Consider the following 17793-nt stretch of genomic DNA (forward strand, 5'->3'; position numbering starts at 1 on the left):
TCAAAATAGTTTAAACTATCAAAATAGTTTAAACTATCAAAATAGTTTAAACTATCAAAATAGTTTAAACTATCAAAATAGTTTAAACTATCAAAATAGTTTAAACTATCAAAATAGTTTAAACTATCAAAAGTTAAACTATAGTTAGAAGTATAAAAATACTTAAAACCTATGAGAAATAGTTATAAAGTATGAAACAATCAAACTTTATAGTTATAAACTATAATAATAAACTATTAGAACAGTTAAACACTATTATAGTTAAAAACTATACTAACAATTAAAAACCATATAATAAATAATTTAATATAGTATAAATAATATAAAATAATAAATTATATAATAAAATATTTAAACTATAAAGTTCAAAGCTATTTGGTTCAAAATTTTATAGTCCAAAATTATACAGTTCAAAGCTATATAGTTCAAAGCTATATAGTTCGAAGCTTTATACTTAAAAGCTTTATACTTAAAAGCTTTATACTTAAAAGCTTTATACTTAAAAGCTTTATAGTTAAAAGCTATATAGTTAAAAGCTATATAGTTAAAAGCTATATAGTTAAAAACTATATAGTTAAAAGCTATATAGTTAAAAGCTATATTGTTAAGAGCTATATAGTTAAAAACACAACTTAATAAACCACAACTTAAACCACAACTTAATAATCCACAACTTAATCCACAACTTAATAATCCACAACTTAAAAAAATCACAACTTAAAAAATCCACAACTTAAAAAAATTACAACTTAAAAAAAAATCCACAACTTAAAAAAATCACAAATAAACAACTTAAAAAAACCACAACTTAATCACAACTTAATAATCACAACTTAAAAAATCACAACTTAAAAAATAGTTCAACTATAATAATACAAACTTAACTAATCCACAATAAAACTATCCACAATAGTAAATAATCCACAACTCCAGTAAAAAATCACAACTTAAAAAATAACTTCAAAAAAAAAAAAAATCACAACTCAAAGAATCACAAATAAAAAAAAACAGTTCAAAACTAACAAAATTTCAAACTATCACAATAGTTCAAAACTATCACAATAATTCAAAACTATCACAATAGTTCAAAACTATCACAATAGTAAAACTATCAAAATAGTAAAACTATCAAAATAGTAAAAACTATCAAAATAGTAAAAACTATCAAAATAGTAAAACTATCAAAATAGTAAAACTATCAAAATAGTAAAAACTATCAAAATAGTAAAAACTATCAAAATAGTAAAAACTATCAAAATAGTAAAAACTATAGTAAAACCTATAGTAAAAACTATCATAGTAAAAACTATCATAGTAAAAACTATCATAGTAAAAACCATCAAAATAGTAAAAACTATCAAAATAGTAAAAACTATCAAAATAGTAAAAACTATCAAAATAGTAAAAACTATCAAAATAGTAAAAACTATCAAAATAGTAAAAACTATCAAAATAGTAAAAACTATCAAAATAGTAAAAACTATCAAAATAGTAAAAACTATCAAAATAGTAAAAACTATCAAAATAGTAAAAACTATCAAAATAGTAAAAACTATCCAGTTAAAACTATCCAGTTAAAACTATCCAGTTAAAACTATCCAGTTAAAACTATCCAGTTAAAACTATCCAGTTAAAACTATCCAGTTAAAACTATCCAGTTAAAACTATCCAGTTAAAACTATCCAGTTAAAACTATCCAGTTAAAACTATCCAGTTAAAACTATCCAGTTAAAACTATCCAGTTAAAACTATCAAAATAGTTAAAACTATCAAAATAGTTAAAACTATCAAAATAGTTAAAACTATCAAAATAGTTAAAACTATCAAAATAGTTAAAACTATCAAAATAGTTAAAACTATCAAAATAGTTAAAACTATCAAAATAGTTAAAACTATCAAAATAGTTAAAACTATCAAAATAGTTAAAACTATCAAAATAGTTTAAACTATCAAAATAGTTAAAAATATCAAAATAGTTTCAACTATAAAAAGTTAATCTATAGTTAGATGTATAAAAACACTTATAACCTATGAGAAAGTTATAAACTATAAAACAATCATAAACTATAGTTATAAACTATAATAACCAACTATAAAAAAAAGTTAAAAACTATTAGTTAAAAAAAACTATACTAACAATTAAAAACCATACAACACTTTAATATAAATAATATATATAAAAATAATCAAATACTATAAAATAATAAAACTATAAAGTTCAAAGCTATATAGTTCAAAGCTACATAGTTCAAAGCTATATAGTTAAAAACTATAGTTAAAAAATATATAGTTAAAAACTCAACTTAAATCACAACTTAAAGAAATCACAACAAAAAATCACTTAAAATATTAACTTAAGAAATCAACTTAAAAAAATCACAACTTAAAAAATCACAACTCAAAAAATCACTAAAAATATTAACTTAAAAAAATCACAACTTAAAAAATCAGAACTTAAATCACAACTTAAAAAAAAAAAAATCACAACTCAAAAACATCAGTTGAAAACAGAATAATTAAAAACTATCATAGTTAAAAACTATCAAAATAGTTAAAACTATCAAAAGTTAAAACTATCAAAAGTTAAAACTATCAAAAGTTAAAACTATCAAAAGTTAAAACTATCAAAAGTTAAAACTATCAAAAGTTAAAACTATCAAAAGTTAAAACTATCAAAATAGTTAAAACTATCAAAATAGTTAAAACTATCAAAATAGTTAAAACTATCAAAATAGTTAAAACTATCAAAATAGTTAAAACTATCAAAATAGTTAAAACTATCAAAATAGTTAAAACTATCAAAATAGTTAAAACTATCAAAATAGTTAAAACTATCAAAATAGTTAAAACTATCAAAATAGTTAAAACTATCAAAATAGTTAAAACTATCAAAATAGTTAAAACTATCAAAATAGTTAAAACTATCAAAATAGTTAAAACTATCAAAATAGTTAAAACTATCAAAATAGTTAAAACTATCAAAATAGTTAAAACTATCAAAATAGTTAAAACTATCAAAATAGTTAAAACTATCAAAATAGTTAAAACTATCAAAATAGTTAAAACTATCAAAATAGTTAAAACTATCAAAATAGTTAAAACTATCAAAATAGTTAAAACTATCAAAATAGTTAAAAACTATCAAAATAGTTAAAAACTATCAAAATAGTTAAAAACTATCAAAATAGTTAAAAACTATCAAAATAGTTAAAAACTATCAAATAGTTAAAACTATCAAAATAGTTTAAACTATCAAAATAGTTTAAACTATCAAAATAGTTTAAACTATCAAAATAGTTTAAACTATCAAAATAGTTTAAACTATCAAAATAGTTTAAACTATCAAAATAGTTTAAACTATCAAAATAGTTTAAACTATATAAATAGTTTAAACTATAAAAAGTTAATCTATAGTTAGATGTATAAAAATACTTATAACCTATGAGAAAGTTATAAACTATAAAACAATCATAAACTATAGTTATAAACTATAATAATCAACTATAAAAAAAAAGTTAAAAACTATTAGTTAAAAAAACTATACTAACAATTAAAAACCATACACTTTAATATAAATAATATATATAAAAATAATCAAATACTATAAAATAATAAAACTATAAAGTTCAAAGCTATATAGTTCAAAGCTATATAGTTAAAAACTATAGTTAAAAACTCAACTTAAATCACAACTTAAAGAAATCACAACAAAAAATCACTTAAAATATTAACTTAAGAAATCAACTTAAAAAAATCACAACTTAAAAAATAAAAAATAAAAAAATCACAACAAAAACATCAGTTGGAAACAGAATAATTAAAAACTTTCATAGTTAAAAACTTTCATAGTTAAAAACTATCAAAATAGTTAAAACTATCAAAAGTTAAAACTATCAAAATAGTTTAAACTATCAAAATAGTTAAAACTATCAAAATAGTTAAAACTATCAAAATAGTTAAAACTATCAAAATAGTTAAAACTATCAAAATAGTTAAAACTATCAAAATAGTTAAAACTATCAAAATAGTTAAAACTATCAAAATAGTTAAAACTATCAAAATAGTTAAAACTATCAAAATAGTTAAAACTATCAAAATAGTTAAAACTATCAAAATAGTTAAAACTATCAAAATAGTTAAAACTATCAAAATAGTTAAAACTATCAAAATAGTTAAAACTATCAAAATAGTTAAAACTATCAAAATAGTTAAAACTATCAAAATAGTTAAAACTATCAAAATAGTTAAAACTATCAAAATAGTTAAAACTATCAAAATAGTTAAAACTATCAAAATAGTTTAAACTATCAAAATAGTTTAAACTATCAAAATAGTTTAAACTATCAAAATAGTTTAAACTATCAAAATAGTTTAAACTATAAAAAGTTAATCTATAGTTAGATGTATAAAAATACTTATAACCTATGAGAAAGTTATAAACTATAAAACAATCATAAACTATAGTTATAAACTATAATAATCAACTATAAAAAAAAGTTAAAAACTATTAGTTAAAAAAACTATACTAACAATTAAAAACCATACACTTTAATATAAATATATATAAAAATAATCAAATACTATAAAATAATAAAACTATAAAGTTCAAAGCTATATAGTTCAAAGCTATATAGTTAAAAACTATAGTTAAAAACTCAACTTAAATCACAACTTAAAGAAATCACAACAAAAAATCACTTAAAATATTAACTTAAGAAATCAACTTAAAAAAATCACAACTTAAAAAATCACAACTTAAAAAATCACTAAAAATATTAACTTAAAAAAATCAAAACTTAAAAAAATAAAAAATAAAAAAAATCACAACTCAAAAACATCAGTTGAAAACAGAATAATTAAAAACTATCAAAGTTAAAAACTATCAAAAGTTAAAATCTATCAAGAGTTAAAAACTATCAAAATAGTTAACTATCAAAATAAAAAAAAACTATCAAAATAGTAAAAAAAAACTATCAAAATAGTTCAAACTATCAGAATAGTTATAAACTATCAAAATAATTATAAACTATCAAAATAGTTATAAACTATCAAAATAGTTATAAACTATCACAATAGTTAAAAACTATCACAATAGTTAAAAACTATCACAAGTTAAAAACTATCATAATAGTTAAACTATCAAAATAGTTAAACTATCAAAAAAGTTAATGAAAATAGTTAAATCTATCAAAATAGTTAAACCCATCAAAATAGTTAAGCCTATCAAAATAGTTTAAGCTATCAAAATAGTTATAAACTATCAAAATAGTTATAAACTATCACAATAGTTAAAACCTATCACAATAGTTAAAAACTATCACAATAGTTAAAAACTATCACAATAGTTAAAAACTATCAATATTGTTAAAGCTATTAGAAGTTAATACTATCAAAATCGTTAAAACTATCAAAAAAGTTAAATCTATCAATATAGTTAAAAACTATCAAAATAGTTTAACCTATCATAATAGTTTTTCCTATCAAAATAGTTTAAAACTATCAAAATAGTTTAAACTATCAAAATAGTTTAAAACTATCAAAATAGTTTAAACTATCAAAATAGTTTAAACTATCAAAATAGTTTAAACTATCAAAATAGTTAAAACTATCAAAATAGTTAAAACTATCAAAATAGTTAAAACTATCAAAATAGTTTAAACTATCAAAATAGTTAAAACTATCAAAATAGTTAAAACTATCAAAATAGTTTAAACTATCAAAATAGTTTAAACTATCAAACTAGTTAAAACTATCAAAATAGTTTAAACTATCAAAATAGTTTAAACTATCAACATAGTTTAAACTATCTAAATAGTTTAAACTATCTATAGTTAAAACTGTTAAAACTATCTAAATAGTTAAAACTATCAAAATAGTTAAAACTATCAAAATAGTTAAAACTATCAAAATAGTTTAAACTATCAAAATAGTTTAAACTATAAAAAGTTAAACTATAGTTAGAAGTATAAAAACACTTAAAACCTATGAGAAATAGTTATAAACTATAAAACAATCATAAACTATGTAGTTATAAACTATAATAATCAACTATAAAAACAGTTAAAAACTATTATATTAAAAAACTATACTAACAATTAAAAACCATACAATAAATAATTTTAGTATAATATAAAAATAATACAATATATAATAAAATAATAAAACTATCAAGTTAAAAGCTATATAGTTAAAAGCTATATCATTCAAAGCTATATAGTTCAAAGCTATATAGTTAAAACTATCAAAATAGTTAAAACTAAAAAATAGTTAAAACTATCAAAAATAGTTAAAACTATCAAAATAGTTAAAACTATAATAGTTAAAACTATAATAGTTAAAAACTATCAAAAAAAAACTATCAAAATATTAAAAAAAACTATCACAATAGTTAAAACTATCACAATAGTTAAAAACTATCAAAATAGTTAAAACTATCAAGTTAAAAACTATCAAAATAGTTAAAAACTATCAAAATAGTTAAAACTATCAAGTTAAAAACTATCAAAATAGTTAAAAAATATCAATATAGTTAAAAACTATCAATATAGTTAAAAACGATTAATATAGTAAAAAACTATCAATATAGTTAAAACTATCAAAATAGTTAAAACTATCAATATAGTTAAAACTATCAATATAGTTAAAACTATCAAAATAGTTAAAACTATCAAAATAGTTAAAACTATCAAAATAGAAACTATCAAAATAGTTAGAAACTATCAAAATAGTTAGAATCTATCAAAATAGTTAGAAACTTTCAAAATAGTTAGAAACTTTCAAAATAGTTAGAAACTTTCAAAATAGTTAAAAACTATCAAAATAGTTAAACTATGAAAATAGTTAAACTATGAAAATAGTTAAACTATGAAAATAGTTAAACTATGAAAATAGTTAAACTATGAAAATAGTTAAAAACTATCAAAATAGATAAAACTAACAAAATAGACTATCAAAATAGAACAATCAAATATTTGTAATCTATCAAATAGTTGTAAACTATCAAATAGTTGTAAACTATCAAATAGTTGTAAACTATCAAATAGTTGTAAACTATCAAATAGTTGTAAACTATCAAATAGTTGTAAACTATCAAATAGTTGTAAACTATCAAATAGTTGTAAACTATCAAATAGTTGTAAACTATCAAATAGTTGGAAACTATCAAAATAGTTAAAACTATCAAAATAGTTACAAACTATCATAGTTTAAACTATCAAAATAGTTTAAACTCAAAATAATTTAAACTATCAAATATTTGTAATCTATCAAATATTTGTAATCTATCAAATAGTTGTAAACTATCAAAAAGTTAAACTATAGTAAGTATAAAAATACTTAAAACCTATCAAAATAGTTATAAACTATAAAACAATCATAAACTATATAGTTATAAACTATAATTATCAACTATAAAAAGTTAAAAACTATTATAGTTAAAAAGTATACTTACAATTAAAAACCATATAATAAATACTTTGATATAGTATAAATAATATCAAAATAATAAATATAATAAAATAATAAAACGATAAAGTTCAAAGCGTTCAAAGCTATAAAGTTCAAAGATGACTAACAACTATTTTAAAAATTATGCAAAGGCAAACAAATTCATTGCAAATGTAGATTGGGCAAGAATTTGCCAGTGCTAATATATATACACACACACACACACAATAGATACAAGAATCAAGAGAGCCATAGAAGAGATGTGAAAAAAAAAAACAAAAAAAAAACAGCTTTCCTCACAAAATAATTCAGTTGGAACAAGTTAGATGAGAAAGTAGTGTGTGCAAAAATAATACATGAATTTAAAAATAGTTTAGATATAATGAGATATGAAAAAGAACAGCTTTCCTAACAGAGGAATAGACAGCTGGAACCAGTTAGATGAGAAAGTGGTGTGTGCAAAAACAATACATGAATTTAAAAATAGTTTAGATAAAATGAGATATGAAAACGGAACCTCACGAGCATAGCTCCCCTTCCCATAAAATACAACTAGGTAAATACACACACACACATATACACATACATTGAAACTAGATTTAATATTTACAACAGAACCTGAAATTATGGACAAATTCCATTACAAGACACCAACTGGAAAGATTGACCATATACTCATCGAAACTGTACTAAAGGAAGAAATAGACATGGAGAGAAATGAAAAGCATAGGAAAGGAAGATTGATGTACAACAAAACAGACTTTGCAAAACTAAAGACATTCTTCCGGAATGCAGACTGGGAAACATTCTAAATGGAAGAGACAACAGTGGAAGAGAAATGGAATATATTGATGGAAAATTACAATTATGAAGGGGTAAACAGGCATGTATCAAGACAAAAGCGACAGAGTACATTAAATGTTGGTTCAATAAGAGATGCAGCGAGGCAAAAGACTGAGAGGACAAAGCTTGGAAAAGGTGGAGAAAAGATATTTAAAAAAATCAAATCAAATCAAATAAACTAGCAAATGGCAAATTTACATAAACTATAGAAATGAGTATGTTAAAGTGAGAAGAGAGGAGAAAAGGAACCATGAAAAGGATATAAATAAATGCAAAGATCAACTCAAACAATTCTATCGATATGTGAATGGTAAACTTGAAAACAAACAGGAAATGGTGAAACTACTCCAAGGAAATATAGAATACACACAAGAATTAGAAATGGCCCAAGTCATGAACAATCACTTTAAATCTGTCTTCACCAGAGAGAAAATGCAAAATTGGGACCAAGATAATAACAAGCGATCTCCCCACATGAATGATTTACAACACAAAAACAAATATCAGAACACCTGTCAAAACTTGACGTCAGAAAATCACATGGCCAAGATGGTATTGCAAATTGGATTCTAAAGGAATGCAAAGAAAAACTAACACACAAAATACACAACATAATTAATAGCTCACTCAAAGAAGGAAAGATACCTAATGACTGCAAAAATGCTAACATTGTACCAATATATAGAGGAGGAAACAAGGAAGAGCCCACCAACTTACCCTAACCTTACTCCTTTGCTTCCTAAGATAAGCAAAGGACTAAATTTTCTTTGCTTTAATTTCAGGTTCTCGTAACAGCCTGAAACCTGGTGCGGTTCCATCTATTTTTAACTTTAATACACTATCCACATTCACCTCAACACTAAATGCAGAAAGAGCACCTAAGAGGAGACGTTTATTTCAAAATGAATCCAATATTCAAGATGTTGGCAACGAAAGGGAAAAGGAGATTCTACAAAGTGACGCTGACGCAGAGAAATCGGTCCAGGACTACGGTATCCAGTGTGAGATAATAAATTCTATGACTGCTAGATTCTCTATCTTCCGGTTTAAAAATGACAATAAGGCCATTCAGTATTATACAGGATTTAATGACTTTGCACATTTTTCCTTAATAATATTGATGGAATGGACTATGATTTATTATTAGCGGAAGATCAGTCGTTTGTAACTATAATCAAGTTGAGATAGGCCAAAGATGATATTGAATTATCCATTTTGTTGAGTCAGTCAAACTTGTGCGTCAAAAGTTGTGAATGTATGGATTAATTTTGTTCTTCCAACTCCAAGAAATCAATTTTTGGCCAGAAAGAAACAGTGCAGGACTTAATACCAGTGAACTTCAAAAAACAATTTCCATCAACAAGAGTAATTTTGGATGCAACAGAGGTGCCGATTCAAAAGCCCAGTAATGTTAATTCACAAAGTGCAACTTTTTCCCACTTATAAAAATCGCAACACATTCAAGACAATGATTGGCTGCACTCCAGGTGGACTAATTTCTTATGCGAGTGATAGCTACGGTGGCAGCGCATCTGACAGGCAGATAATCAAAATATCTTGTTTAATACAAGGTAACATGGACATATGTTTGAATCTGGGGACAGTATTATGGCAGGCCGTGGTATTAGAGTACAATATTCCTTTGCTTCGATAGACGTTAAGGTGAACACTCCGACTAATAAAATGGATATTTACACAGTAACAAAGGACTATTGTTACTTGAAATCGTCTTGAAAGTAAGTACGATATCTTACCTTCTATCAAATTCTCCTTCCTCCCAGAGACAAGTGCTCCGTTTGTTGCCAATTCAACTTTTAATTAAATGCTCAACTGTCTAATTTTCATAGGACGCCATTGTGTGTTTACTACAACTGACGGTGTAGTGGAGCTATCTAACAGGATAAATTGTGATGCTTACTCCCATTGTGAGAGAAACAATATGATTTTGAGCAACTGGCCAGACATCATCAAAGGCAACACAAGAGCCTTTTGCGCTTATGCCCTCAGCAAAACAAAGGTTAAAAAGTGGGTGTCAATAGGCTGATGGAAGAGGATGGAACGGTAACTAGCTCCACCTTGGAAACATGCCAGTTGCTGCTGAATACACAATTTCACAAAGTGTTCATGCAGGAAGCTGCCAGCAAATCCAGGAGGAGTTACAGAGAGGCAGTTAGTTCCATGGAGGTGCTCTCATCAACCCACCCACCTTAATTATAGGAGGCATAATGGATATCATCCAAAAGGCAGGCATTGGAACCAATAACTTTAGGAGACATCAGCACCAGGCCCACATGGGGTTCACCCCAAAATGCTCAAAGAATGTGCCACTATTCACTCACTCACTCTCACTCTCTCTCTCTTCCACTTCTATACATCTTTGAGGAATCATTAACATCAGGGGCAATCCCGCAAGATTGGGGAAAAGCCAATATTACTCCAATATTCAAGAACGGAAACAAAATAAAGGCCTTCAACTATCGTCCAGGGAGTCTGATGTCAATTCCATGCAAGATCTTTGAAAATCTGTGGGCATTGAAGGGACATGTGGAGGAGGATTCATCATTCAAGCCTTCCATGAGAACAGAAGACACGAGGGTTTCAATCGGGTCTATATTCAGGATGGATTAATGTATGGAGAGGTGTCCCTCAAGGAAGGAAGGAAGGAAGAAAGAAAGAAAGAAAGAAAGGAAGGAAGGAAGGAAGGTAGCACACTAGGTCTGGTTTTGTTTCTGATCTTTGTAAATGACCATTTGACGATATCTGGTCCAGTGGCAAGTTATTCTTACACTCATGATGCAAAAATATACAGGAGAGTAAACAGCCTTGACAAAAGAACAGTCCTTCAACAAGACCTTTGCCATGGTGGTGCAATGGTCAACCTCAGGCAGGCACAATCTAGCCACCCACACCAAGACACTGTTATCCCACTCAAACGGGGTGATAGAACTCCTAGCCTTACATATCACCAACAAATCTGATCATTGTCAACTGCTACCGTCCGTCCACCTCAGTGCAATCTCAAAGCTTTGGAAAAGCTGAACCAAGTGCTGGAGACTGACTGACCACCCCACATGCCATGACAGATATCATGTGTGGCCACCACTTCAACTTCCCCAACTTTCTATGCTGGCCTGCTGATATCGGCAGAACAAGTCGGTGGGGGCACTCTAGAAGACCAAGCCCAAGCCAAACTCCTTCTAGAGACCGCTGACTGACAAACTGTTCCTTAACCAGCATATAATGGAGCCGACTAGAAGGAACAACATACTGGACCTCTTTTGGACCAATAATCAACAATCGGTCAGCAATTGCAGGTCAGAGAAAACAATCTTCTCTGACACACAAGGAACCATAACAGCAGATGACCCACAGGAAACCTGCCAGCCAAATGCTGGCACACCAATACGACAGCATGTTCAGCATACCAAAGACACACATGGAAATCCTCCATCCATCCATCCATCCATCCCACAACCTTTTTCTTCAACCAGGTGACCACCAACCTCAACCAGCTTGACAACATCCAAGTGAGTGACAGTAGGGAACATCAAAAAGGCCATCAAGGAGCTCAGGATTAACTCGGCCACTGGACTGGACCTGACAGAAGATGGCGTTCCGGCAATCCTACTCCTAAAATGCTGCAGCGGTAAGTTCTTGGCAGTCCCAATCCCCAATCCCTGTGTTGTGGTTAACCTCCCTAGACAAAAGAGATTCCGGCACTACTAAAACAAGCCATCATAAGCCCAATATTATACAAAGGAGGAGGAGGAGGAGGAGGAGGAGGAGGAGGAGGAGGACGATGAGGGGGAGGGGGAGGGGGAGGAGGAGGAGGGGGTGGAGGGGGAGGAGGAAGAGGAGGGGAAGGAGGAGGAGGAGGGGAGGAGGAGGAGGAGGAGGGGGAGGAGGAGGAGGAGGGGGGAGGAGGAGGAGGAGGAGGAGGGGGAGGAGGAGGAGGAGGAGGAGGAAAAGGAGGAGGTGGTAAAGGAGGCAGAGAAGGAGGAGGTGGTAAAGGAGGTAAAGGAGGCAGAGGAGGAGGAGGAGATCGGACCTTGCCAAAGAACTATCGACCTGTCGCCCTCACGTCCCACCCTCATTGTCAAGGTAATTGAGAAATGCGTAAGGGACAAGCTGTTCACACACCTTCAAGTGAATAAACCCATTAAAGAGAATAAGCAAGGTTTCAGGAAAGGTCGGTCATGCCTCTCAAAACTACGGGCACACTACGACTGGCTACTACACAACCTGTGGGAGGGGAGAAATGTTGACGTAGTATTCCTAGACTTTGCCAAAGCCTTCCACAAGGTGGACCACGGTGTCCTCCTCCTCCTCCACAGGGCAAAGGATCTAGGAATCTCAGGGAAGCTAGGAGTCTGGCTTCACAACTTCCTGACAGACTGTACACAAACAGTCGCCATTGATGGTGTCAAGTCCATTGAATCCAAGGTAATAAGCCAAGTACCATGTACCATAAGGATCTGTACTCGGCCCCTTCCTCCTATTCCTAATCCATATCAATGACAAATAGGAATGTGGACTCAACCCTCCTGTCTTTGGCCGATGATACCCACATTAGCCATGCTCTGCGGCAAAGTGGGGACGTGCAACAAGACCATCTCAACTCAGTTTATGCATGGGCCAACGACTGCAACGTGCAATTCAACCAAGAGAACTTTGAGATTTTGAGATATGGCACAAACCAGGGCATTAAAGACAACACTCAACTGCACTCACAAAGAGCTAGGAAAATCACACCCAATGCCCATGTAAAAAGCAGCCTGGGCATTCCCTTAAGTGATGATGCTGACACTTTCCAGCACCACATCATGCAGTCAGTGAAAAGAGCAGGAGGGAGGGAGGGCCAGCTGGGTCCTTACGACTTTCTCCTCAAGAGAGCTTCAAGTGATGCTTACCCTCTGCAAGTTGCTTATTCAACCAATCCTGGACTATTGTAGCCAACTCTGGTCGCCACACAAACATGGAGACATCCAGATCCTTCAAACTGTCCAAAGGAACTACACCAGGCAGCATATCAAAGGGATGCAAGATTTCAACTATTGGGATCGCCTGGGAGCACTCACTAGGTCCCTACTCCCAACAAAGGAGGAGGAAAGATACAGGGCCATTTACACATGGAAAATCCTTCAGGGGCTTCTTCCAGACCCCACCCATGCCCTCAACAATCAAGCCATACCACAGTGTAAGGCATGGGCGCGAGTGACAAACTCTCCCATCAAGAGCCCGGAAAGGATTAATCAAGACCCTACTGGCAACCAGCCTAAGCCATGAGGGTCCAAAAATCTTCAACGCCCTCCCAACAGAGTTCAGAGAGAAAACTAAATGCTCGGCAGTGCACAGCTTCAAACATGCACTGGACAGGTTCCTGCACAAGGTGCTGCCAGACGAGCCTCCAGTCAGTGCCAGGCTACACCGCCATCAGTAGGTTCCCTCCCAACTCACTACCAGACCAACTGACTGACCCTCGCCAGGAGGGACAACAGGACTGGCAGCAGCGGTAGTCCACTACAGCTGTCAAGATCCACCTCCGAACTTCACTAAGTAAACTAAGTTAGCTAGGTCAACATGAAAATAAAATTCCTGATATTTGAGCTGAAGTAGTTTTCATGGGATGCAAAAAGTTGCTATGAGTATAATGCCATTTGAATTATCCATCTAGCTGTCCTAGTGCTCGAGATATTGCATTTTGAATGGAATTAAATCGGGCCTATTTTTTCACAGAAAATCGGGCCGAAACGTGCGGTCTGACTAATCGCCGATCAAACGTAAACAATGACGGTTTTTACTGACAGGCACAATTTTATATAAAAATTTAATATATGGTTGCATTATTTGACCTATTTTCTATAAGATGTGTGATTTCCATGTAATTTGATCATAGAATTACGTTTCTATCCTTTGCAAAATTACCCACCACAGCTACGAATACCGTCAAATTACATTAAAATCACACATTTTAAAGAAAATAGTTTGAATAATTCAACTATATGCAAGTTATTACACTAATAGCACAATAGTAACAAACTTAATAGTGTAGTTTGATCCATACCACCAGTGATCATAGCGGGCAGGACGAATCGTAGCTGTGGTCCGTAATATTACGGAGGATAAAAACGTAACTTCTCTGATCAAATTACATGAAAATCACACATTTTAAAGAAAATAGTTCAAATAATTCAACTATAAGTCTATTACACTAATAACATAATAGTAACAAACTTAATAGAGGGAAGTTTGATAAGATGGCGGGATGGATGTTGATGTTATCCGATAATCCGACCCGATAGAATAAAAAACTAATTAGTACCACCGATTTCTCAGCTCTACCGTATCACGCTGCCTTTATTTTGGTATAAGAATAATCCGCGAGACTTGTAGTTTTCGTTATTTTTGGTTAGTTGCCCGCACTCTGAATTTATTTAGCTCATTTTTTACGCTGAAACATAAACCAATTTTCGATTTACTGCTGAATGCAAGCCGCCATGTTTATCTTATATTTTTATGTACCGACATGTAACTGATGATGTAATCGTTTGAAATTTACTACGATCGTAGTAAATACACTCGTATAACATTTGTATGAATGAAATATCCGGCGGTATGTAAATTTGGCCGTTTGCATGGCGTGCGCATAAAATGACGCGCTATTGGGCTCTTTATCGACGGTGGCGCCTCTGGTGGTGTTTGACCTACCTAAGTTAAATTCATCACGCGACTGGAACGGGAAATGAACGTGCGAGTGAACACGCCCTTCCTAATCCTCACATTCAATTCAACAACCCTCCCTGACCACATCAAAATAGGATACATCCATGTCCCAACACGACCATATGTCCCTAACCCTTTGCGCAGCAACAAAGGTTTCAAATATGGTCACCTTGCCAAATTCTACAGCAAGCAAACAGTCATATGCGCTAAGTGTGCAGGCCAACATCCTACGGATGCTTCCTCTGCTGTGTTTCAATTCGTTAGCTGACCCTCCAATAACAACCATGCATCCACCTCCCGAGACAGTCCCACTTTCAAAGTACAACAAAAAATCTATACAGAAAAAGCAACTTGTGGCATATCCTTCCACAAAGAACGGAAGCATGTGATGGAAAGACTAGTTACCCCAACTAGTACCTCCGGAGCAACTTCCCATGCTTTGGCAGTAAAGAAAACTTATAGAACCATTGAAACACAGAACAAGCACTCCAACAAGGACAAAGAACATCACCAAACTAGCAAGCAAACACACTCGCACCTTCCTTCCTTCCTTCCTTCCTTCCCCGGCCATCCCAGAGCTTCCCAAACGTGTGCCTACACATACACAAGACCATGTCCAAATGGAGACCTCCGGTTCCCAAAAGCCATTTTTAAGTCCTATTTCTAGCCCAGACTGTTCATCCAGGGTTAAACACACCTCTCCCACTAAGGCCAAGAAAGGAAGAAACCCAAACACATAAATAGAAAAAAAAAAAAATAAATAAATAAATAAATAAATAAATAAAATAAAATAAATGAAAATAATCCAATGGAATTGCCGAGGTGTTACAAGTAAATTAAATAACCTAGTCATTTTTTACTCGCGAAACGACCCCTCAGTCATATGTCTACAAGAAACGCTCCTTAAGCCCAGTGTCGAGTTCAAACCTAAGAACTTTACCACCTATAGGAAGGACAGGTTGGCGCCTGGAGGGGGGGGGGGGGAGTCACAGTTGCAGTCAACGACTGCCTCCCCCAAGTGGAATTACCACTAACCACCACCTTGGAAGCAGTCGCTATTAAAACAAAGATGCACAATAAACTCGTGACCACCTGCTCCATTCCACCAGCCCATTCCAACTATGGATGATGACCCAGACGTCACCACGTCTTCAACAACCATGCACCGACCCTGCTGTATATCTACTCTTATGTATTGGTACAAATGGCCTTATTATCTGATTGCTCATGCACTTTCATACATAGAATAAAAAAAAATCACTGGAACAATAGGGCATTAATAAAAAAAAAAGTCACAGAACTGCCACTTTGGAACTCATTCACACTAACAAAGGGCTATTAGCCCAAATTATTCCAATCTACTTACAGTGACAGTCGGGTGAAATGATGCGATGCTTAGGCCTCAGAGCTGTGTGAATGGATGATTTGGTGACGATCAACCTGTAATTCAATACAAGAATAAGTACTGTATACGGAAGTGTGGCTAGGGGGCGAGTAGTTCATTTCTTCACATGACAGTTCAATATGTCCATATGTGTAATTATATCGAAGAAAAAAGTTCCACTCGCGTAAAATTATATAAATTTATCAAATGTTTTATTCAGAAAAATGTACAATAAACGGTTTTAATTATGGTGTTTGTTTTCTTGTTAATTTCATTAATCAATTAACAAAACAATACCATAAACAAAACGGTTTCCTCACCTTAGGTTCGGCATCATGTACAATAAAATACATGAAGACTCGTACATAGTAATTAATTGTATATCCGAGGATGGCACAAAGTCAAAAGACTTATTTCCACTATGCTCCTCACAATGACATTATAACTAGGAAAAAATCATAATACAAGCTAGGTTGACTACAAAAAAGACGTCAAGATTGACTAACATGAAAAATATGACTGTACCGACAAAAAAAAAAAAAATAGAATAATGACTAGCATACAAGGTATAAATTAATCATATGAACTATTTTCCTCAAATAAAAATTGCGTCTAAAAGATAACATTTAACCTACCTTCCTGTGATCTTCCCTTCCTTGAGGGCTCTAAGCCTCCTTACATTACTCTGTTTGATTCTCGTTTATTATTAGTTATATGTCAATTTAATGTAATGCACTATTTACCTGTTTGTTTATTATGTAAATATGCCTATGCATTTATTTATGCATTTAATTTATCATTTACATTAGTAGTTTTTATTCAAAATGCAAAATTGGGACCAAGATAATAACAAGCGATCTCTCCACACGAGTGATTTACAACACAAAAAGAAATAGAACACCTGTCAAAACTTGACGTCAGAAAATCACATGGCCAAGATGGTATTGCAAATTGGATTCTAAAGAAATGCAAAGAACGGACAAAATACACAACATAATTAATAGCTCACTCAAAGAAGGAAATATACCTAATGACTGCAAAAATCCTAACATTGTACCAATATATAGAGGAGAAAACAAGGAAGAGCCCACCAACTATAGGCCACTATCACTAACAAGCACTATAGCCAAAGTTTGTGAGAAAATCATCAAGAATAGATGGGTAAAACATCTGGAAGACAATAACATAATAAAGACAATTTGGGTTCAGACAAGGATGATCATGCACCACAAACTTAGTATGCTTCTACTCAAGACTAATAGACATAGTGCAAGAAATGGATGGGCTGATTGTGCCTTCCTAGACTTACAAAAAGCCTTTGACAAAGTACCACACAGAAAATTACCAAAAATAAACAAACATAAATAAATAAATAAAATAAAATAAGATAATAAATT

The sequence above is a fragment of the Oratosquilla oratoria genome, chromosome 40 (genome assembly GCF_046742065.1).
Source record: "Oratosquilla oratoria isolate Oo_2021 chromosome 40, ASM4674206v1, whole genome shotgun sequence".
Taxonomy (NCBI): domain Eukaryota; kingdom Metazoa; phylum Arthropoda; class Malacostraca; order Stomatopoda; family Squillidae; genus Oratosquilla; species Oratosquilla oratoria.